The sequence below is a fragment of the Pteropus medius genome, unplaced genomic scaffold (genome assembly GCF_902729225.1).
Source record: "Pteropus medius unplaced genomic scaffold, Ma_sr-lr_union100, whole genome shotgun sequence".
NCBI lineage: Eukaryota > Metazoa > Chordata > Mammalia > Chiroptera > Pteropodidae > Pteropus > Pteropus medius.
The window spans coordinates 5,411,739-5,436,260 of NW_024349797.1; the positions used below are offsets into that span (position 1 = coordinate 5,411,739).

Here is a 24,522-nt window from a genome sequence, read left to right on the forward strand (position 1 = left end):
AGGATGGTGAGGTGTTGCTGTACTTTAGGATGGGGCTTCAATCCCAATGAGTGAACTGGAGTGAAACCAAGGAAGAGCCATGGCAGAAGGCTAGGCAAGCTGGCTGAACATGTGGAGTTAGATTTGGAGGTTTTCACCCACAACTCATGGAGACCTGCAGGGGCCAAATTCAACTCTGACACGTTGAACATGGAGTGTGGGATCAGTAGATGCCAATGGAGAAGGCATCACCATGTAGCTCATGGCAAGAGGCTAAAAGAACAGTAACGCGAAAGCGATGCGGAAGGTCCAAGTTGGAAGCGGATGGTGTGTCTGATTTGAAAAAGAAATCAGTGGCTTTCCAGTGCACTTAAAACGTCAGCCTGCAGTGATCTGGCTGCTGCCAGCTGTCCCAACCCCCCTTGATTTTTGTCCCCCTCATTCATTATGTTCCAGATAACTTTCGAAGAACATAATTCTTTAGAGATGCCAAGGTCTTTCTCCACTTAAGGGCTTCCCAAATCTCTTTCCTTTGCCTGGAGACCTTCCTATGCCTTTTCCATCAGGTATGTTTTATGAAAGGGCTGATGACCCTGAGTGACTTCTATTGCTCCTATTCCCAGCCTTTCGGAAGAAACCGAAGGCCCAATGATGTAAGCCCTCTGACTTTTGCCAGGATCCATTCCAGGGGACTCCTGTGGCTTTCACTTCTGTCTCTGGGTATAGGATTTGGGGTGGCAGAGGAGAAGAGGGCATTGAGTCCAGTTAAAATTGGCACGTTTTTGGGAAGGGTGAGGAAGTAGATGCCAATTGGGCTCTCCCTAATGAATCAGAGATGTCTCAAAGGTTGGTCAAATTCAAGTGACATCTGGCTTCTGAATTTGATAGTGGTCATAAGTCCAAGAATGGTCTGTGGTTAAGAGGCAGAGGTAGGTAATGAGGAAAGGACTGGAGGTTAACAGAGGCAAACTTGAGCATCTGCATATCCCCTAGTACTCTGCTAGCACAGAGACCTCTACCTCCTTACATCTACACTCATACAAATGCACCTGGGGGTGTGTGTGTATATGCGTGAGCATATATAACATACAGAATGCTTGAACAGCCCAGGAAACATGTTCGGGAGCTTTGAGAATGTCTCAGTTTGAGGTCCCAACACGTCTGGGAGAATCAACAGGCAGGGATGACAAGGTCACTCATGGTCACTACTAACTGGCCGGCTCTAGGTATTTATTCAGTGGCTCATTGGCTCAGCCAGATCTGTGATGGGCAAGCAGTCCATTTTCATATTACAAATTTCTTTATCCTCACAGGAGGGACCGGTAAATGAGGACTCCAAGTGTGTATCATCTTCATTTTGGGGAGTAGATTCTGATTTGTCTTTCAGTACTCTAATTTCTCAGGAGGGCAGACCTACCTCTGCCTTCCTCACCATCTCTCTCATCTCCTTGGAGCCTTCACGATTCCCTGTCTCAAACGGTACAGGCCAACTCATTCTTCGGCTCTCAGCTAGGATTTCACTGCTCCAGAGATGGCTTCCCTAACCTCTCACTCTAAGGGGGTCGCCTGACAGTCCTCCCCCTATTCTTATCTCAGAGAACCCTCCTGGCTCTTATCACATTTGTGGATATTACTTTAGATACATTATTTATGTATTTATCCCCTCCCCCCCACTAGCCTGTAAGTACCGTGCAGGAATTATCATGTTTGCCTTCATCACCCGTTGCCTCCCCAAGTACATTGGAGACACTGCACTTCTCAATAATTTTGTTGAAAGAGGAAAGGATGAAGGAATGGAGATCTGGTTCTTAGAGAATCAATAGGTCTTTGGTGGAAAGACAGCCGGGAAGTCATAAAAGACAAGGGCAATGACATGGGGGAATTGATGCCTGAAGTTTTGGGGTTACCTTGGGTAAATCTGTAGGTTAAAGCACAGGGTTTGTGTATGTGCAGAGTGGAAGACGTTGTTAGGAAGTCGTCTGGGACCAGCACACAGGGTTTGAATTCTGAGCTTAGGTTGGACTTTTTTTAGGCAATGGGCAGCCCCTAGGGGTTTCAGAGCAGGCGAGTGATGAAAACAATGGGGGAACTGCTCGGATGGTGGTATCCTGCGTGAGTGGAGAGGCAGAAGCCAGAGGAAGGAAAGCAGGAGGAGGCTGTTGCGGCAGCAGCCCAGGCAGGAGGCAGTCGAGGCCCCAACCAGGGCAGCGACAGTTGGAGTGAGAGGGAGAAACAGATGCGAGAGACGGAAAGGAAGAAATGACAGACTTTGGTGGCTGATTGGATGTGGGGGCGAGGGAATTTCTCAGCCATTCAAGGGAAAAATGCCACCTCCCTCCTCTTGCTAACTTCAGCTCAAAGGCAAGAGTGTATCAGTGACAAAGCGCTGGCGTGATCTGAGTCTGGAAGCATCTGTAGAAAGTGATGAAGTACAGGCAGCTGAATGTGAATGAGAAAAAATGTGTGTCACTAAGTGGTCCTATTGCAAAATGCGGAAGGAAGCCAGCATTTATTAAAAAAAAGAAAAAAAAAAAATCTGCCGGGAACACACTGCTCCATCCCTTCCAGTGGCTGAATTGTTCTGGAGGAATTTGCTCCACCCACCTGTCTTTCATGTGAGCCGCTTGTCCTTGAAAGAGGATTGAAATAATGGGAAGAGGTAGCCCCAGGAGTCTTGGGTTGCTTTCCGTCCATTAGATTAGCCTGAACTTCAGCCACGTCTGAGATGAGACATCCTGTCCTTCCTGCTAAAGTATACAGACTTTCAGGGAGATTTAAAAATAAGAAAGAAAACAGTTCATGAAAGCTACCACTGGCTTTGGTAGGGGTCCACAAACTATATGGACTTCTACAAGGCACTTGGCCATTTCAGGCCTCGATCTCCTCACTCGTCAGGTCTGGACGAGAATAAGACTCTGCTGGGTCAACCTGTGATTCCGCGGCCCAATGGAGCTTGTGGAGGGTGGCTTCGATCAGTGGAGAAGGATCTTACAAACTTTATTTAGGTGCTAAGTGGAGTGAAAGCATTCAAGGGAACATCTTTTTTCCCTCTGAGCTCTAATATTTCCTTCGCACACACCCCCAATACCTATCTCTTAAACACAGCCACTCTCTGACAGATCGCTTACTGTTTTGGCTGAGGACATTTCATCTTCATTTTCCACTGGGTGATATGTAGGGTTAATGTAATTTTAATGTGTTTTTTATTCATCAGACTCATTGCTATTTCTCTGGAGGGCAGTAGAGTATCGTTATTAAGAAGGAAGCAGGTAAATTAATTAGTGGGAAGCCAGAATTTGAACCCAGGAAGTCTAGCTCTGAGGCCCATGGCTACACACTACTTAATGCCAGTACCTTTGTATTAGTTAGCTCAGGCTGCCATAACAAAATATTATAGACTAGGTGGCTTTAAAAACAAAAATTTGTTTCTCAAATTTTTGGGGACCGAAAGTCCAAGATTAAGGTGTTAGCAAGTTTGGCTTGCAGATGGCCACCTTCTCCCTGTGCCTTTACAGGGTCTTCCCTTTGTGCCTGAACATCCCTGGTGTCTCCCTCTTCTTAAAAGGACACTAGTCCTGTTGGATTAGAGCCCCACCTTTGTGACCTCACTTAACCTTAATTACCCCTTAAAGATCCTATCTCCACCTACAGTCACATTGGGGGTTAGAGCTTCAATGTAGGAATTTTGGGGGAACACAATCAGTTCATAATAACCTTCCCCATGGATTTGCTGAGAGGATGAAATGAGATGATTGCATGTGAAAAGTACACACCTTGAACAATGAAGCCCGGCACTCAGTTACTGCTCAGAGCCATTGTTGTTATTTTTTAATGTGGAGGTAAGGAAGGGACTAAAACTGTTACAATGTGTCAAGAGCTCTCAAGGAGAATTTTTCCTCTTCTTCGCATGTCCACCACTACTACGCTTAGCACCGAAACCATCACTATCTCTTGCCCGGAGTCCCACAGCAGCCTCCTGCCTGTTCTTTCAGGTTCCACATTGGTCTCTATAGTCCATTAGCCACACAGGCATGATCTTTCATAACTTAAGTCAGATAGTGCCCCTCATTTACCTAAAATCTCTGGCTCTCTACTAAACTTGCATTAATTAATCATGGCTTCCAATCCCTGGGTGATCCAGCCCCTGTTCTTTTCTCTTACCTCATCTCCTACCAGAGTGCCCCTTACTCATTATGGCCTCCTTTCTGTTTCTTGAAAACATTAAGCAAATTCTAACATTAGGGCCTTGGTATTTGCTTGTCTTTAATCCTCAAACCCTTTCCCCAAATATCTGCTGGGCTTGCTACTTTCTCTTATCCATATTTAAACTCCTCCCTGCCACTCTGCCTAAAGGACTTTCCTCTCCCATAGGTACTCTCTCCCCTATTACCTTGTTTTATTTTCTTCATAGCACTTATCGTTGTCTAAGTGACCTCATTTATTTATTTACTTGCTTATTATCTTTTTTCTCACTATACACTCTATAAATGAAGGGATGTTTTATCTTTGCTTCACTATTGTAATTCCAGTGCATGGAATATAAGCTCAAAGCACATTATTTGAATGAGTAAATGAATGATCTGGAATCTGGAGATTCAGGTAGGAGGGGACTGTCCAGGAGAAATATCCCCAAATTAAAGATGAAGAGCAGCCTTTGCCTTGACCATCTTGATTCATCTCTTGGCCCTGATGGATTTCACCTGCACTGCCCAGGCCCAGGGGCCATGCTGTCTGGACTAGAGAGTACTTTCCAAAATGTAGTACCCACTCTCCCTATGGTGATAGTCTAAATATTTAACAACCAGTGTAGCAACAACACTGACCATTCATCTGTAAACATCTAGTACAGCTGAACTAATGTGTATTTGCCAAATGTCAGCTCTGACTTCCCTATCAATCTCCTCCCCAGAAGATGGGGAACAGAGTTTTTCCTGTTGCCAACGATGAAGTGACTTTACCCCATCAACCTCCCCTCCCTCCGCCCCCCACACCATGTAGTCTTTTCCTGTGGAATGCTTCATTTTCCTCATTACAGATGAAAACCCTTTTTGTATCTTGGGACAAAAGCCTGCCAAGTACATTTATTCATTCAATGAGTATTTCTTGAATACCTTTTATGTGTCAGACACTATGCTGGATGCTGGGGACAGGGTAATGAATAAACGGATGCTAGTTACCTCCCTTATGGAACTTACATTCAAGAATATTCCAATATTTCTGCCCAGTTCTTTATAAAGTATAAATTACAAAGTTATCGTAGGGTTGGAGATGGGAGTAATGAAGGAGAAACCACATTTGAGGCGAAGGGGGAGGGTCTCCTGCTTAGCTCTTGCCAATATCAACTTCCATTCCAGCAGGTAGAAAATTTTCCCCTGTACTCACCTTTTCTGGGTCCTGCTCCCAAATGGGTTGCTTACCTGGAACCATGCCAAACCACCTGTCTGACGGCATGCATGGCTGCTGCCCAGAGGCACTGACCCCATCGTGCTGGACACTGTGGATACTGATGCTGCCTTAAGTCATATTAAGCTGTTCCAGGCTTTTTAGACAATGGTTTAAGAGTTTCATTTCCTAAGCCCTGCCTTCCTTTTAACATTCTCTCATTTTCTCTCAGCAGACCACTGAGTCTCAACACGATTCTCAGTGGAGTTGCTCCATGTTTTGACAGCTACAGAGCCCCAGAAGCCTCCTCCTTTACTTCTTCTACACAGGACGTCCTATGACACCGGTAGGAAGGTGTGTGCACCTAATCTTTTAAATGTTAATGTATGCCAGCTACTTCTAGTGGAGTTCTGTCAGATCCCTTTACACCAGGACTGCTCTGCTAGTTCTTCTCTGCTAACTCATTTGCTTTTGGTAATTTTGTCTCCTGAATCATGACCGGTTCGGGTATACGCCCTCATTTGGCTCTTAATATCCCCCATTCCAACAGTTAGTAAAGTGTTTTAGTTAGGAAGTTTTGGGTTGCAGGTAATAGAAAACTCAACCCCAAATTGGCTAAAGTCAAAAAGGAGAATCTACTTGCTTTGTAATTAAATGGTTCAGGCAAGGCTTGAATATTTTGACTAGAATCTAGCTTCTCTCCCCATTCCTTGACATTGACTCCTATTGTCATGCAGCCTCTTTTCTTGTGTCAAAGATTATTGTAAACATCTTCCCTGACAGTTTCCTCATTCATATCCATAAGAAAGAGTAACTGAAAGTTCAATCAAATATTGAGTCTTATTAGCTCTGATCTGCCTGATTTTGATCATGTGCTTTCTTGGTCAGTTGGGGCTGCTGTAACAAAGTACCATAGATTGGATGACTTATAAGCAACAGAATTTTCTCACAGTTCTGGAAGCTTGATGACTAAGATCAGGATGCCAGCATGGTTGGGTTTTGGCAAAGGTCTTCTAGGTAGCAGTATCCTCACACGATGGAAAGAGAGTAAGGTAACTCTCTGGCCCCTTATAAGGGCCCTGTTCATGAGGGTTCCACCTTCATGACCCAATTACCTCCCAAAGGCCCTGCCTCCAAATACCATTACACTGGGTATTAGATTTCAACATATGAATTTTAGGGAGGACACAAACATTCAGTCTATAACATGTGTCATTCTTGAATCAAAAACTGTGTTCAGGGTAGAGGGGATATACAGAGTGGCTTAGGCCAGTCAAGATTCAACTCCTCTGGCTCAGGGTGAAGTCAATCTCAGGTAAATGCCTGGCTGGAAAATTCAGGATGATGTTAGAAAAGGCAAAGTGGGAATAGATGCTATGACAAAAATAGATGTCTCCTACAGCATCTTGACCTTTGCCTCAAAATTCTACCCTTGCCTCCAGAATTAATATGGCATTTAATATGATTTCTCTGATAATGGTTTCGGGCATGCCTTTAGTTTCCATCTTGTAAGTCCTAATCACCCACCCCCCGCCCCACCCCTGTTCTCCTTCTTGGGAGTTTGGCCTCAGAAATGTGGTGCCATTTGACCCCATAGCAGATTATTATAATTGCTTAGTTATTTTAAATACAAAAGGTACATTTTCTGCAATAGTAAGGAGATAATCGTAGTAAAAACTATATGTTAATAGCGATAGGTATGTCAAAAGTAGGTAAAACAGTCCAAGTTTGTCAAGCCTTGGAAATATTGCTATTGATTTTCCTTGACTTGTTATCTGTATCATTTGTCACAATTTATATCTCTTAACTCTTAGTTTTATCCTATAGAAGATTTCTTAGAATCATTGAACTTAACCTTGGTCATGATCTAATTCAAGACACTCATTTTTCTTGTTAGAAGACAGGCCCAAATAGGTTATGTGACCTGCCCAAGGTCACACAGCAATACCTAGTGCTTGGGGTACTGGTTCTCAGCCCACTGCTGTCATCGTCTATATGAACATGGAGGTGATGGGGAGTGTCCACCAAGTGGCAGTAGATGCCAGGACTGAGACCCAGGTGCTACATATGCCTTGGCATTCTCACTGGGTTTGCTAAGGCTCCATGACAGGCTTATAACCATTCTGTCTCTTTTAAAAGGAGGAATATAATTTTATTATTAAACCTAATGAAGTTAAACACCGTATTATTCTAGCAGATGATAAAAGAAATACAAACTAGAGTACAATGACATGTTTTCTTGCTATTTATAAATTATAATTTATGGCTAAACTAATCCTAGCCATATTTCTAAATCCTGATTGAAATTTTTGTTTTCTGCGTTACCCTTAGATATCTTTCTTAAAATTTATAAAATTATTTGGGACTTCAGGCCTGTTAGGCATCAAAAAATGCTTGCAGCTTCCTTTGACATCATTCATTCATTCATTCATTCATTTAACAAATATTTGGTTGGGTCTTTCAAATTAGAAAGTCATTCATATAGGTGCTTTTATTCTCTTAAAAAAAAATCCCTTGGTTTTCTTTTTCTTTTTCTTGTCTGTTTCATATGGTGATGGCTATTCCAGTAATGATAACATACATATGTATGTATGGGGGTATGTATTTAAATGTATGTGTATTTACATACCCTCCACATCCAAACACGTTATATATATTAGCTCAATTAATGTCCACGACAGCCTTTCTAGTAAATATTATTATTATACACATTTTACAGATGGGAAATGGAAGTCCAGGAAGGTCATATCACTTATCCAAAGTCACACATCTGATGAGTGGTGGAGCTGGGATTCAAACCCAGCCTGTCTGGCTCCAGAGTCCATGCTCTCAACCTCCAGAGACAGACACTATAAAGACTATACAGACGTTGAACTGTCTTTTTAATATTTTTTTCTCAAATAAGAAGAGGGTAATTTTTCATTTTCTTTTAAAGAAAAGTAAAACCAACACTGCTATTTACAGCTTACTCTCGGGAGATTGCTAAAAAAAAATTAATAAACAATTATTTCCAACTTCTAGTTATAGAAGTCTGTGAGTTCTTTTTTTCTCTTACAAGGACTGTTTTAACGGTTTTTGAATACATTGCTATCCAGATACTGAGTCTAGCTTATTCCCTTGCAGACTAGCTTTTATCTGGCTCTCTGAGAAATGTTTCTCTTTCTAGTTCGTTCCAGTCTTTTATTCTTCAGGGAAGGCAAAACAGACTCATAGAAAGAGCACTGAACTAAGCACTAGCTTTGTGACCTGAGGCACATCTCTTCTCTAATTTGCTCTTTGGTCTCTAATTTGTTAAAAAAGCATTTCAATTAGATGACCTCAACAGTTCCATCAACTCTAAATACCCTAAGTCTTGTTACCTTTTTTTAGAGTACCAAAAAAATTATACTTAATCTTAAAAAAAATTTATTTGGTGGAAGATAATAAAAATCTTGATTATAGCAGATTATATATATATGTATATATATACACATATATACATATATACATATATATATATACATATATACATATATATATATATATATATATAATATATATATATATAATATATATATATATATATTTTTTTTTTTTAACCCGAGAGAAGCCCAGGGGTGGGAGTGGTGTCCAAAGCCAGTATAGATGCTCATGGATGTCACTGAACACCTTGGCTTCTTCTGTTTTCTTGCTTTGTCATTCATAATATGTGACTTTCATCCTCATGATTATAAGATGGTTGCTGTGCCTCCAGGAATTGTGATCATGCTCCTGGCAGAAAAAAGGAGGGAAGAGGAAAGAAGAAGAAGAAGGAAAATAGGAGCTTCCCTTAGAACACCCTTATCCCCCACTTCGGATTTCTTCTTATGTCTCATTGGCCAGAACTGGATCACCTGACTGCTAGCTATGAAGAAGTCTGGGTAGGTTAATGTTTTCATCTGAGTGTATTGTAGCCCTGAGCAAACTTGGTGTTTTGTGGTGAGGAGGGAGCGCAGACTAGAATGGGAACAATGAGCAGTTCTGGCATGCGACACATCTACTTCTTTGTTTCTTCTAAATTTACAAACAGGTAGATGAATAAACAAACAAGCATTTGTTTCTCTTATTCCCTGTTTTCTTCCTTTCTGACTGGGTACTAGAGTTTCTCCTCGATGAACTTCTGTTATTGTTAAATGTGACATCATTATTAATAACTTTATTAACCGTGAGTTTATATGCAAAGACATGAAAAGTTCTTTTTCCATTGTTTTGGACTTCACTTGTCAAGGGCGATGGAGAGGCAAGACTCACCCCAGTAGGTTTAGGGAACATGGAAAGCACACATGGGCTGGACTAGGAGGCCTGACGGAGCAGAGTTTGGATTCTGTTTCTAAGTTCAGTATATGACTTGGGTGATGTAACATCACCTATGGATCACAGTTTATCTTACTTTATTATATAAAAGTAAATGAGATGATGGACTAAAACCATTTGCACTTTTTGGAAAAAGCTATTTTAAGAAGTCAATATAAGATAAAATATATGTTTGTTAATATAGACACTGCTAAGGGACTACTAATTTGGAGTTTGTCATAATGCAAGCAGAGGTTGAATTTCACAGGGACTCTTTCACCTTAAGAGAATAAACTATTTGCAGGCACTGTAGAAGGTACTTTTCATTTTCAGAGTGAAATTAATGATAAATAGATTTTTTCTTTGCTAGTCAGGATTTTTGCTTGGCAATAATACATTGTTACCTTAGTTATATTTTTTTTTCTTAAAGTTGGAAAAGTTATACTTTGTTACACATGTTTTATAATTTAGACTTTTTAAATGAATTCAGATCGACCTCTTTATTTATATTACTCAGTGAGTCCTGCTGCATTGTCGTCCCGATACGAAAACCCATCCTGAATCTCAGGATCCACTTCTGGGTCCACTGGAACAAGAATGACCTTTTTGCGGCCAGTGACCTTTGCTTCCTTCCTACTTAGGAAACATTTTGGTAGAGTTTATGAAGTCAGCCCTCAGGAGACTAAGGTGTTGCCGTATTACTCACCTTAACTGCCTATGTTATGAGATGAAATATATAATCCACTCATTGTTAAGCATGGCATATAGTAGGTAAGTGTTCACCAGGTGGCAGCTATAATTGTTAGAAGGCAGGTCCTAGGGTGATTAAGGCCACAGGACCTGCAGTCTGATGCTCTGGGATTGCAATTTCAATGCTAACATTTACCAGCTGGGCAACTCACTTGTTTCTGACCTTCAATTTCTAACCTGTATAATGGCAATAATAATACATACTCCATCGGTTTGTCGTGAGGATTAAATGAGATACTGTAGGTAAGGTGTCTGATTGACTCAGAGTCTGGTATATATTAAATCCTCCATACCTGGTAGCTACTATCATTTTAGTCTTTATTGCCAGTGAGGATGTATGTCTCACTCAGACATCAATAGATTCAGATTCGTCTGCACAATCCAAACCTGACCAATACAATATATGCTCTGAGTGTTCTCAGACCAGAATCAGAATGTTTGGAGTCAAGAAGCTTAATGCTGAGTCCACCTTCAGTGTAGAGGATGTTGGCTGTCATTCTCCCTAAGGTCACCTGGAAAAAGCTTTATTTGCCCTCCAAGGAAAACAGAGAAAAGAGTTTTAGCTGTTAACTTTCTAACACCAGGTGGCTCAGTTGTCTTGAGAAACCATGATAGACATTTTGCAAAAGGCTACGACAGAGCCTTTACTTGTTCCTGACCTATGTAACCCCTCTAGATTTTGTTTTTACTACATCTCATAATTAAAAAGGGCACCTGTTACTTACAGAAAGAAGTTGAGTCCCCTTCTGATTCCTAACAAAGTTTTGAGCAAAAAAAAACAACAACAACTGTGAGTCTTTGCGTGTGCTGCCGAGGGTGAAAGCACTCTAATACCACCCTGGGAAAGAGCTATAGATCTGCTATTGATTGCTCACATTTTCCTTCCATATTAGGCAGTTAGCTAGGTGAGCACCACTCCCAATATGATTGGTGTTTAATATTAGTACTGTACTTTGTGTTTTTAAAAAGCTTCAAAAATCAATTCCTCATTAACTTGATTGAAAGAGAAGTTATGCCTCCTCTGCTATGTTCTGAACAGAACATAGATCACTGCAGGTGCTCGATAAATATTAAGCATTAATCCTCACCACTTTTCCCAACCAAATAGGTCACCAGAACTCATTTTCTTAGGGGTGAGAGTCTTCACTTCTAGACCAATGTTGCTTTCTTTAAATCCCAAACTTTCTAAAATATGAATACTTTCAAATAGACGATATAAAACCAGTTTAGTATTCATCTGGTTCAGAAGGAAGTGGGGTCCATTGCTCTGAGCACTCTTGTTGGTAATCTCTGAAAAGAAAGAGTTCGAACAATTGAGTTACCTGGAATTATATGGCATGCATTACCAGCAGTCAAGTGGTATCTCTCCTGGAAAGAAGCTTATATTATAAGAGACAGGATCATAGGAAGTAGAGGCCATCAGTTGTAGTGCTGTCATTTTTCTAAGACTATTCACACAAACATACAAATGGCACAGACATGTCATGTCCTATCTAGTCTTCCAGATGGAATAATATTTTAAACTTTGGAATATCGTCCTGCCTAAGAAACCATGATGTTCATTTTATTCCTTCGAAGTTTCCATAATGAGATCACTCAGTTTGAAACATTTACTTGTTCAAACTCTCAGAAAATTTAACTGCAGAATAAAGATGGGCTTGTGCAGGAATCTGAGAGGGCACTACTCAATCACACTTCCTGGCCCCCAATCTTCGTTTCTTAGAAGTAGGTTAAGAGGGTGACTGAGCTGGTGATAAGACCCAATCTGAAGGGAGAAGACACATCAGGATAAGAGGCCTGCTTAAGGCTTAACTTCTCCAGGGAAATGCAGAAAGCTATGCTGCTGAGGCATTTTCAGGTTGCTTCTGCGGTGCAGCCTAAGCAGCATATAATATGGAATAAGTGCTGTTTGGTTACAGAAAGAACTCTAATACATGTCTGGCCATTAAGGTCAGACCATGGAGAAGGGCCTAGCATACAGCTTCAAAGCAACTGGCTTAGAATTTAACATCAGACAGGGATGCAGTTTGGACAAAGCTTGAATTCAGTGAATGATATATTACAGTGAAATATTAGGATTTATTTTAAGCCATTTTTTCCTTTGCCTGACAACTGGGTCTACCTACCTGTTTGAAAAGAGTCAGAGAAGAGGCTATACATTTTTTTTTTTTTTTACCAGAGAATTCAAGAATATTCTAGATTTTGGTAATGATGTCATTTCACACTATAGTGTTTTCCATGAGAGGTTTTGAGAAAACTGTCTGATAATTAAACCACATGAGATTCATAAGCTTAGAATTTTCTTCCGTTTTTCCTTCCTTCCTTCCATTCTTTCCTCCCTCCCTCCCTTCCTTCCCTCCTTCCTTCTTTTCTTCCTTCCTTCCTTAGCAGATAGAAGAGGAAAGGGATAATTAGGCTAGTAGGTGGTGCTGGCTGTATAGACATGACTCAAGACCCTGAAATCTAGACATCTCTCTAAACATCACAGCATAACCCCTTTTGATATCCACTTGTTGTGGTCTGAATATTTGTGTGCTTCCAAAATTCCTGTACTGAAATCCTAACCCACGTTGTGATGTTATTTGGAGATGAGGCTTTTGGGACGTGATCAGGTCATGGAACCCCTACGTGAGTAGGATATAGTGACCTTATAAATAGACAGGAGAGCTTTCTATCTCCCTTTTTCTGTTCCTGCCTGCCTCCCCCTCCCATTCTCTTCCTTTTCCTCTATCTCTCTCTCTGCCATGTAAGGATACAACAGGAAGACAGTCATTTGCAAACCAGGGCCTACAGATACACAGATCTGCTGGCACCTTGACCTGGGACTTCCCAGCCTCCAGAACTGTGAGAAATAAATGTTCGTTGTATGAGCTCCCTGGGTTATATGGTATTCCGTTATAGCAGCTTGAATGGACTAAGACACTATTAATTCCTCTGAAACTTTTTGATCATCATTTTCCTGTGCTACATCATATGAGACTGTCATATATTATTAGATAATGTTGGAGAATTGTTTTGCCAAGGAACTCTTATATCTAGGGCCCTCCTCCTACCCGTATTGGACAGGCATTTATTCTGGGTCATTTTATGGAATTAAAATGGCCATGAACTTTGCATTCTGTCCAGGGTCAAGGTTTTCTATAGCTCAGTGATCGATTCTCTGGCAGTTATTATGCAGCCATGCTTTTGCTCACACCACCATTTCTGCCTTAAATGCTCTTAGTTTTCTTTTATTCAGTGTTTTACATTCATAAAGCTTTAGTCTCACATCACATTTCCTTTGTGAAACCAGACCCATAGCATATATCACCCATATTATATATTTGTCAGTCATCATATCCTGTGTTATGACACTTTTTGTACTGTTGTTTTATTTCACCTAATAATAAGACAAAGGGACAAACTTCATAGGCATATAGGGAGTGTTGAGTTAATTCATGTGAAAGTGATGATTGCGAGCCATTAAACTATTAAAATATATACGAAGTGGAATGTAACATTTTTGAAGTATTCAGTTTTTAATAAGCCATCTCCCCAGTGATAAAGGAAAATTACCAAAGGCAGAAGCTCTTACACTTGGTCTCCTCCAGTGTCTAGCACTGTGTCTCAAAAGAATATATGCTCAAAACCTGTTGTTTGGTTGGATGATTGTTTTCCATATTTAAAGTTTTGCCATCTGCCGAACTATTGCCAGGCGTATCCCATGATGCTTTCCTAGTTTTTAGATAGACAGGTGAAGTGTGGATGAATTCTTTCTAAAAGGTTAGGTGTTGATTGACTGATTAGCTCCTTGACAAGGAAAGTATTTCTCTCTTACATCATTACAGATGCACAGTTGAATCTTTCCAGAGTCTGTTTTTGAGAGGTACAGACACTTGTCATCTATGCGAATCTCAAGCAGCTCAGAGTGGGATTCCTCATGTACCTTCCTCTTCATTATCAGAAGTTAGTTACATGGGGCGAGGGGGAATCCTACAGGAAGATTTCTGCATTTATGTCTCCTCTTTTTTAAAGTCAGGCTGTTGAAGTGTAGTTTACATACAGCAAAACTGCATGTCTCCTTTTAGGGCTCATCTCTCAGCTGAACTGTAAGAGATACGGAAATACTAGGTTGTTCCTATATCCTTTCTTCCTGGTCAACTCTCCCTGCCCACATAGTTTTCTCTGAAATCTCAGGCTTTTGTTAAGTTTGTATAGATTAAATAAAAATAATTAAATTGATAGATACGTCAATCATTTCTGACCTGCATCCTCTAGGGCCTTCTGACTCATCAGCTGATCAGAGCTGCTTTTAGGCCGCACCGTGTGGAGCGCAGGCACCCTAAGTTCCAGTTTGCTGAAAACAAGTAGGTCAGTCTGCAGCTCATGGTCCTTTTCTCTCCTTTATTTCTCCCTTTTTTTCCTCAGCAGTATGCAAACCTTTTTGTTGTTGTTATTACTGAGTATTTTTGGTGATTCCACATCAGAAAGATTGGAGGAGATATCATGAATTGGGCAAATGTGAGGCACCAACAGAAGGAAGATTTGGTTCCTGTAGGAGACAGTGATTTGCTGGAAATTTGAAAAACTCATCTCAGGAATGTAACTGCTCTATTTTTTATTTTTATTTTTTTAATTGCAAGACCCTTACCTTTTTCTTGCCAGTGTGGTCAAATCAAGCCCTACCCCAATGCATTTCTTCTGCCATCCCATTTGCTGGTAAGCATCAACTGTGACGTTATTAAGCAATTTGAGCCTGGGACCAACTGGTCCCTGAAAAGGAGGCAGAAGTTCCCATTTGTTTACAGTATCTAAAACATCTAGGATTACTTTGTCATTACAGCCATTCTTGTTATTGTTACTTCTTGCCAATACCCTTGGATATCTGGTGATAGAGAACACAAGAAATTACATTTCAGATGGGGTCATGCCTTTTCCTCTTTTCCTTCAGAAAGGTTTCTTGAGTGTAGTGTGGGATTTTCAAAGGAAATTCACTGGGGCCTCACTCTGGACCATGACCTTATGTAGCAGAATGGCATTTGGCACAATGCAGGTCTGTCTTGGGTTCTGTCTATGGGGGTCAGTGACTGCACATACTGGAAGGTCTTCGTTACAGTGCTTAGTTGCCACTGGCACAGAAGGAATGACATTATAGAATGTGGCCCTAAGTTAATGTGGAGTGATTTTTTTAAAAAAACAAACATAATAGAAGTTGTACATCTAAATGAGGGTTGTGCCCTTCAAAAGTTGTAGCATGGAAGGCAGTGAATTTAATCCATTGACACTTTCCTGAGCCAAGCAATGTTGTAACTTCTGATGTGAAGTTGCCTTCAGGGTCCATGGTACATTAAAAATATATAAAATATTTATTGTATTTTTTTCCCCGATTATAAAAGTTCTATAGGTTTGTTATAGAAAGTTTGAAAAAACACAAGGAAATACAATTAAAAAAATATCCATGACCTTAGCATCTTGAGAAGATCCCTGTCAAAACTAATGAGTGTCTTCCTGGTAAATTTTTATGCATCTGCAAACATGAATGTAAACATACACACTGACATATGCATGTTTATTCACAATAATCTTTATACTGTCATTTAGGTTTCTTGAAAATATGTTGTGGCACATTGCTTTGAATATTCTCAGTGGTCCAAATATTTTTCTTTTCTTAAAATAATTTTTTAATTTTTCAATTACAGTCGGCATACAATATTATATTAGTTTCAGGTATAAAACATGGTGATTAGACATTTATATAATTTATGAAATGATCACCCCAATAAATCTAGTACCCATTGATACCATACATAGTTATTACAATATTGACTATATTTTTATGCTATACTTTATATCCCTATGACTATTTTGTAACTAGCAATTTGTACTTAATCCCTTCCCCTTCTCATCCACCTCCAAACCCCCTTCCTATCAATATGTTCTCTCTATGTGAGTTTGTTTCTGTTTGTTTGTTTATTTTGTTCTTTGAATTCCACATGTAAGCGAAATTACATGGCATTTGTCTTTGTTTGAATTACTCTGCTCAGCACAATACCCATTAGGTCCATCCATGTTGTTGTGGATGGCGAGATTCATTCTTTCTTAAGAGTGAGTAGTATCCCATTGTGTATACGAACCACCACTTCTTTGTCCATTCATCCTCTGATGGACACCCAAATCGCCTCTATATCTTGGCAACTGTAATAATGATGCAATGAGCATACGGATGCACATGTCCCTTTGAAATAGTGTTTTGGGTTTGTTCAGATAAATTTCTAAAAGGGGGATTACTGGGTCCTTCTTTGTCTCTTGTTATAGCCTTTGTTTTAAGCTTTCTTTTGCCTGGTATAAGTATTGCTACCCTAACTTTTTGTTTGTTTGTTTGTTTCTATTTTCATGAAATATCTTTTTCCATTCCTTTACTTTCAGTCTGTATATGTCTTTCAAACTGAAGTGACTCTCTTGTAAACAGCATATGTAAGGATCTTATTTCCTTATCCATTTAGCCACCCTATCTTTTGATTGAAACATTTAATCCATTTACATTTAAGGTAATCGTTGATAGATATGTAGTTATTGCCATTTTATTATTCATATTTTTTATATCCTCTCCTCCTCCTTCCTCCTTTTCTTTTCCTTCTCCTTCTCCTTCTGTCTCTGTCTCTGTCTCTATCTCTGTCTCCGTCTCCCTCTTCCTCTTCCTTCCCCTCCTGCTTACCTTCCTCTTACACCTCTCTCTCCTCCTCTCCTCCTTCTTTTTCTCCTCCTTCTCCTCCTCCTCCTCCTTCTCCTTGTCACTCTGACATTTTGTGTAATACTGGATTAGTGATGATGAACTTTAGCTTTTTCTTGTCTGAGAAGCTCTTTATTTGTCCTTTGATTCTAAATGATAGTTTTGCTAGGTAGAGTAGTCTTGGTTGTCGGTCTTTACTTTTCATCATTTTGAATACTTCCTGCCAGTTCTTTCTGTCCTGCAAAGTTTCTGTTGAAAAATCAGCTAACAGTCTTATGGGAATCCCTTATAGGTAACTAGTTGCTCTTCTCTTGCTGCTTTTAAGATGGTCTCTTTGTCTTTAACCTTTGGCATTTTAATGATGATGTGTCTTGGAGTGGGCCTCTTTGGCTTCATCTTGTTTGGGACTCTGTGCTGCCTGGGCCAGGTTAGGGAAGTTTTCTGTCATTATTTCTTCAAATAGGTTTTCAATTCCTTGTTCTCTCTCTTCTTCTGGTACCCCCATGATGTGGATGTCAGTATACTTGATGTTGTCCCACAGGCCCCTTAAACTATCCTTATTTTTTTAAATTCTTTTTTCTTGTTGCAGTTCTGATTGGGTGTTTTCTGCTACCACATCTACTAAATTTCTGTAATGTATTCTTCATTTCACTTATTGTATTCTTCATTTCTGCGTGGTTCTTTTTTATGTTTTCTATCTCTATTTTTATGCATTCTATCTCCTTGTTAAAGTTCTCACTGAGTTCATCACTTTAACCCTAAGTTCATCGAGCATCCTTATAAGAGGTATTTTGAACTCTGCATCTGGCAGATTGTGTGTATCCATTTTGTTTAGTTCTTTTTCTGCAATTTTTTTGTTTTCTCTCATTTGGGACATGTTTCTTTGTCTTCACATTTTAGATGCCTTCCTGTTTTTGTTTCTATGTATTAGGTAGGGCTTTTATGTCTCCCAATCTTAGTAAAGTGGCCTTATGTAGTAGGTGTCCCGTGGGGCCCAGTGGTGCAATCTTCCGTTGTCACCTTAGCCAGGTATTCCAGGTGTCTCCTTTGTATGGGTTGTGTGTGCCCTCTGTTGTAGTTGAGCTTTGGTTGCTGTTTGCATGTTAATGGGAGGGATTGACCCTGAGCTGACTGGTTGTGAGGATAGGCCATGACTACAGTTGAGGGGCTCTTATGCAGTGGCTGACCATATGAAACAGGATTCGCTTTAGCAGGGCCCTGGTGCCTACCTAGTCTGCCATTTGAGTCTGTTGTCCTCAGTGCAGCTCTGGGTGGTGCTTGGGCTAGCTCTAAAGCCAGCCACTGGGCATGACAGCCCGGGACCTCCTGGGAGGGGCCTGCCACAGGCTAAGTTCAGCAACAGCCTGTGCCCTCCTGGGGTCACATGTCAAGAGTCACAAGCAATCTGCAGATGGTCATCACCCATGCTGGGCTTGAGGTGAGGGGTACCTTGAGAGGCCTAGCTGTAAACCAAGAGGTCCAGGGCATGCCAAGTCCAGATACTGCTTGTTTGGGATTTGTGAACCTTTGAGAGATTTTAGGAAAAACTGCAGCATGAACCAGGAGAGGGCATATGTATGGAAAAGCCATTGGAAGTGGCTTGGGTGGGTCTGCAAGTTGGGTGGGGTAGAGTCTCAGGGAATCACCAGGGCAGGGCCACCAGTGTTAGCCAGTTTGATGGAGACTCAGATATGGCAGCTGCCTGTGTCTGCAAGCTGGGTGGGGGAGGGCCCAACAAAGGAACAATGACTTCTGCCAGTACTTCTATCTGGGGGAAAGATACCCCTCCAGCCCTTGCCTTGAAGCCAAACAATTCAGTTCTTCCTCATATGTCCCTGGCACCTCTTGAGCTGCTGCCCCAGTACGAAAGCTCAGAGTGGGTGAGTCCATCAATGAGTGAGTCCATGATCTCATTCAGCCACAATCTCTGAGGTGAGATAAAGAGCGTCCTCTTACCCCACACTCTTTCCTTGGAAACATCCAGCATGTGGCACATTGGTGTCACTCACTAAGCCAGAGAGGAAAGAACCCTCCTGTCAGAGTTGTGCCTTCTTGACAGCATATTTTTATCTCACTTTCACTTTTTCTTTTTTTTCTTTTTTCCTTCATTTCTGAAATTTAAATATTTGATGTCAGTTCAGTTATTTTTGTGACAATCCCCTTTCCTTTCCAGAAACAGAGTGAAAGAGATGCAAAACCCACTGGGGCATCTGTCTCCCACTTTTAATTAGTCCCTTTTCCTCTTGCATGATACTAGTAACTGCAGGGTGTTCTGTTCCACCCTCCAATTCTGTGCTAGTTCCTCATCATTATTCCCCATCCTCTGGGGTTCTCCGGTGCTCCCAGCCACCCCCATGCTGTCCTGCTGAACTACAGCAGGGAACACAGTTTCAGGGAGGATGCTGGGTCCTTCTTTGAACCTGTGAATGAAAGGCCAGTCCTCTAACATGAATTTTATTTTCAGTCTGTGAATTCATTTTAGGCAACCACATCCTAGTATAATACTTTCCCTTAAAGGAGAACTCTCTCTAAATACTCAGCTTCAAGACCTGGGTTCTAGCAAAAGAGGCAGGATTAGAGGCCAGATTATGGGTTTTCTAGGGAAGGTTTTGTCTCTTGACCTTCCAACGTAGATAAGCTCTACGTGCCCCACCTGATCTACAGAGGAAGGGCTGTCTCTTACTCCCACCCTCCATGGAGATGAAGGACTATGAGGAAAGTGGTCGATGCTCTCTGGTGAAAGAGACGGTTATGAATTTCAGTGAAGTTATTTCAATTACTTATTGCTTCCCTCTTGGATCACATCTCCTCTTCCTCCAAGCCCTTGTTAGTAGAATGTCATCCGGGTTCGTTTTTCACTGGTCCACTTTTTTACTGCTTGTATCTCCTGGGCTTATACAAAAAAGCCTGGACTGTCCCAGTTGGTCACCCCTCTCTAAGCCCTGGTCGCCGTGTGCAGTGTGGGTCCCCTCCTCCCTTCCCACCCCATTCCCTAGCTCTGCCGAGCTGAGAGGAAGTGTTGTATCTCCCTATGGTGGCCTTGCTTGCTCTCCTGTGGCTCCGTGGTCAGAGCTGAGGCTCTCCCCTACCCCAGGACACACCCTGCAAAATGCACATGTATCTGATGTTGGGATGGCACATTTTAGTTTTCATGACATTTCATACAACCTGCCTTCCCTTGTTTCTTCTCCACTGTAACCGTGTGAAACACGAATAATAGGAAGAATATTTAGCTTGCTTTCGAAGAAAACATAATTGAGGTTCTAAGAGGTTAAATGATGTGTTCTGTCTCAAGTTAGTGGCTGAACCTGGGAGAGAACCCAGGACCCCTGACCCGGATGCGGGCCTCTTGTCACTGCATCCCACTGGCTAACGGGCCTGCAGTCTCAATGGAATGGTCTCCTTGCTTGTTCATGTTGTGTCTGGCACTGCCTTCCTACGTCCTCCTTTCCCGAGGGTCACTCAAGTTCTGTGCACCTCAGCAAGCAGTCGGCGGGGCAGGTGGTCTGGAGAGTGGACCACCAGGTGTTTGTGTGGGGGAAAAGGTATGGGTTGTAGGTTGTGTGGGTGGGAGGAGGCTAAGGAACACATGTTCCGTATTAATCTTTCTTTCAATGAAGTTGTTTGAGTTCATGCTTTATTGCAGTGTTTTAAAATAATGTGTTTCTAACGGTGCCCCCGGGGGTAGCACTTGCACTTTTGAGATCCTATCGCTGGAGTGGCTCACGAGACCAACCACAATAATCGAAAATGAGGCACCCCCTGGTGCACCATCTGAATTTATAATAGCAATTTCTACGATGCCCTGAGGCCAGCTCTGTTTGTATTTGAGAATGTGTGAGAGCTTGGCACTGAGGGTGCTCCTCCCTTCCTGCCCTGCTACAATCTGAGCCCCTTTGTAACCTGGGTAAAGGTCTTCAGCCTCCTGCATCTGCCTCTCATTGTTGGTCTCAGAGGTGGACTGGTCCTCTCTTTCCCACCGTGGTTTTGGTGTGGCGGGAGTCTGGTGGAGGGGCGTGTCTCCTCCTGTCTGTGAGCCCCTTCCCTCCTTTCTCCTCTTGCCTCTCTACCCTGTGTGCAAAGCAGAAAGGCCCTCTGGGGTCTCCTGTGCCTTCACTGTCAAAGTGGTGAAATATGAAATGACAACATAATGAAATGAACTTGGTCTCATTAAGATTCCAAATGACTGGCTGATTTTTTTTTTTTCCCCCACTTCAGCCAGAGACCCACACCATGGTGCCGACGGCAGAAGTGGGTCAGTGCTGCCGGGGGTGTGGGGAGTGTGGCAGGAGAAGTGAGGACAAGGCTAGCATAGTTCAGGCTGATAAAGCAGGCCCAGGGACATAGCAGGGGACTGAGGGAGAGCTGAATCATCCGTCAGGATTTCTGGAGGCGAGAACACAGGGTTTGGCCGGTGCTGCTGGAAATTCAGCCGCACCGAAAGCTTTCCTGGACCCAGAAGAGGGATCAGGGTTGGATGGTTACAGAGAGACAAGAAATCCCCACTTCCTTTCAAAGTACTTACTGGTTACCCTGAAAATATTTGATGTGAAAAATGAACAACAGCACCCCCTTCCCTTCATCCAATAAAAATAAAGCCTGTTTTATAACGACGTATGAGCAGCATCTGCATGCTGGTTATGCATTCTCCATGCAGTTGTGTGTCATTTGCCTCATGACAGAAGCCCATGGAAGGCTCTGCTGTTCATACATTCATCAGACCTTATTGGCCCCCTACCATATGCCGGGCACTGTGAGAAGCACTGGAGAATTGAAGATGAGGGCAACATTTTCCCTGCCCTCAAAGACCACACGGTCCTGTGTGTGTGTGTGTGTGTGTGTGTCCTGTGACCACAAGCTTATCTTTTTGCTTTCTTTCCCAGTGCAGAGAGTATCTTAGTTGGTTTATCTGTGAACTGCTCTCATTGATGGAGGATTTTCAGTCATTGGGTATATGCCCAGAGGCAAAGTCTAACCAACAATTCTGTACTCTGGCTGCACATTACAATCACCTGGGCTGCTTTTTGAACATACTGATGACTAGGCCCAAGGCTGGGGTTGTCCCTCAGTGTGTGCATACAGGTATGGTTGATTGGTTGAGCTCATCTGATTGGCATGAGTGGTTGGACTCATGCCTTTTTGGTCAGTAGATATTTTATTCATTATCCCTGACCCTACCCCAGACTAATAAAATCAAAATTCCTGGTGATGGAAGCTTAGCCGTCGATAGGTCTTTTTTTTCTTTCCTTTTTTTTCTTTTTAAAAATATATTTATTTATTTATTTTAATGGTTTCGAGTAGACAGTGCATTAGTTAGATATTTATATAGTTTATAAAATGATCCCCCTAATCGCTCCTTCTCTCCTATGGTTTTCTACTTAGCCAATATATTAATGCTGACTGCATTCTCTATGCCGTGCTCCCCATCCCTGTAACCAATAGATCGGTACTTTTTAAAAGCTTCCCAGGTGATTGTAATGTGCAGCCAGGGGTGGTTTTGGGGGGGCAAGCCCCATATGTGCTATATACAATTTCAAGGCCTGCATGCTACCAAAGCCCCACAAGCCAGTGTTGGAGACAGTTGAATTCTTGTCCTCATGCCCCACCTGAGTGTAAAGTGACATCATTGCCAAAGTGAGGCGGGGGGGTGGGGGCGGTTCACTCAGTGTGGAGCTGCCACTTAGCACAAGGTGAATGAAGGAAAAACTGATGCTTTCAGCTTTAGAATCTTAGAGGTTTTAAACACAGGAAAAAGACCTGATTCAGTCCCTTCTTTTTACATATAATAAAACTTGAATTCAGATGCCTCCATAATTTTTGAGGGTGACTATCTGACACCTGCCCCAGAGTCCACACACAGCTCTTTTGAGAATTATTTTTGTAGCTGGATTATATGAGACAAGGAAGCTGCAAGGATGGGCATTTTAACAAGTGCCTCTTAAGACAGGGGCATTATCAGGCCAGGAGAAACTCTTAAATCTTTATAGTTGTGCTAAAGGTGTGAATTATTACATATAAAAACACGTTCCTCCAATGAAACAGTTTTGCTGATATGAGCTGCCTGTGTCGAGGCCGAAGACAACCTGGTTCCCATGGTGCAGTGGCTCTGAGAAGCCACTGAAGAAGGAAATCTCTGTAACTGCAGGCGGTTGGCCTCTCTGTGTGGCACCCAGCTCCCCAGCTGGCGTGGCTGGCTCTGTGGTGCCGATTTTCTCGTGAATTGCTGATATCTTGACCTCAGGACCCTTATGACCCACTTACCCCAAGTAGGCCTCTGTGTGCCTATCTGCTCCCCCTTCTGTATTTCCTTGTTAGAAGACCCGACTCATCTTGAGATGCCTGCTCTTAGAACCAGTCTCCCAGAACCAAGGATTTGAAAAGCTTGGATCTCCTATCTTTGCCTCCACTTCTCCAGTGGCCTTCTGCTGCCCCCACCTGCCACAAGTCCACACTCACTATAGAAGTCCTTGAGGCCTGCTCCACAGGGTTCATGAACAGTGGTTTCTCTTATATGTCTGGCATTGTCCTAAGCACTGTCACTTATGTAATGGTTTAATCATTGCAGTCCTGAGTTAAGTGTGATCTCCGTTTTACAGATGAGACCACTGAGGCTTAAGATAGATAGGTCTCAGAAATTAAAGAGGCAGAGATAAGAAGTTTAAACTTAGTATAACACTTCTTCCACTACATGTCGGCTACTGCTTTTGGCTCTGACAGGTTACTGGAAAAAAAAAAAATGATATTGAAACAAGAGATATTAGCTACTAAGTGATTATTGTGAGACTCGGTGATCAATGATTGTTCAGGGTACAGGACTGTTGCATCTATTGGAGTATGGTGTTACTTTTCCCTTCTCTTCCTTCTCACCTCAAGTGCCCTGCATATTCCTCATCTTGTCAGGGGCTGTGGGTGTCAGGAAAAGCAAGATTTTTGAACTATCCCAGAACACAGAGTCCACTTACAGCTTAAGACTCAGGAAGCAGATAAATGAAAAGCAAAGGACACAGCCTCCTATAGGACAAGCAAGGTGGGAAGGTTATAATCCATCCATGAAATATTAGCTAAGAAGTCTTAAAGGAACTAAACAAGATGAAGAAACTAGTGATGGAAGATGCATGGAATGGGAAGCTGGGAGGCTAGAGAACAGAGCCCGGCACTAACCTCTCCAAGAAGATGCCAGTGATGAGGCAGGCTCCATCTGAGATCCAGCAGCCTTCACTCCCTTCTCCAGTGGGTCAGACTCAATCCTGTGATTGGTGGATATGGAGGATGCAGGTGCTGGGAACTGACAATTACTCTAGGTAATAAGGTTATGATGGAGGCAATGGAGGCACTTCTCTGGCATCAAGTTTATCAACATTCTTTCCATGAGGCATTGAGAAGTGCACTGT

At 42.0% G+C, this 24,522-nt stretch overlaps 1 protein-coding gene across 1 annotated transcript in view; it reads left to right on the forward strand.

The window, feature by feature from the left end:
- The window catches only part of NRXN3 (neurexin 3), a 1,605,778-nt gene that overhangs the window by 134,493 nt on the left and 1,446,763 nt on the right, over positions 1-24,522 (forward strand). Inside the window, exons 12-13 of the mRNA XM_039883931.1 lie at positions 5,597-5,715; positions 14,680-14,772. The gene's annotated coding sequence lies outside the window, so the exon portion shown is untranslated. The remainder of the gene's footprint in view (positions 1-5,596; positions 5,716-14,679; positions 14,773-24,522) is intronic.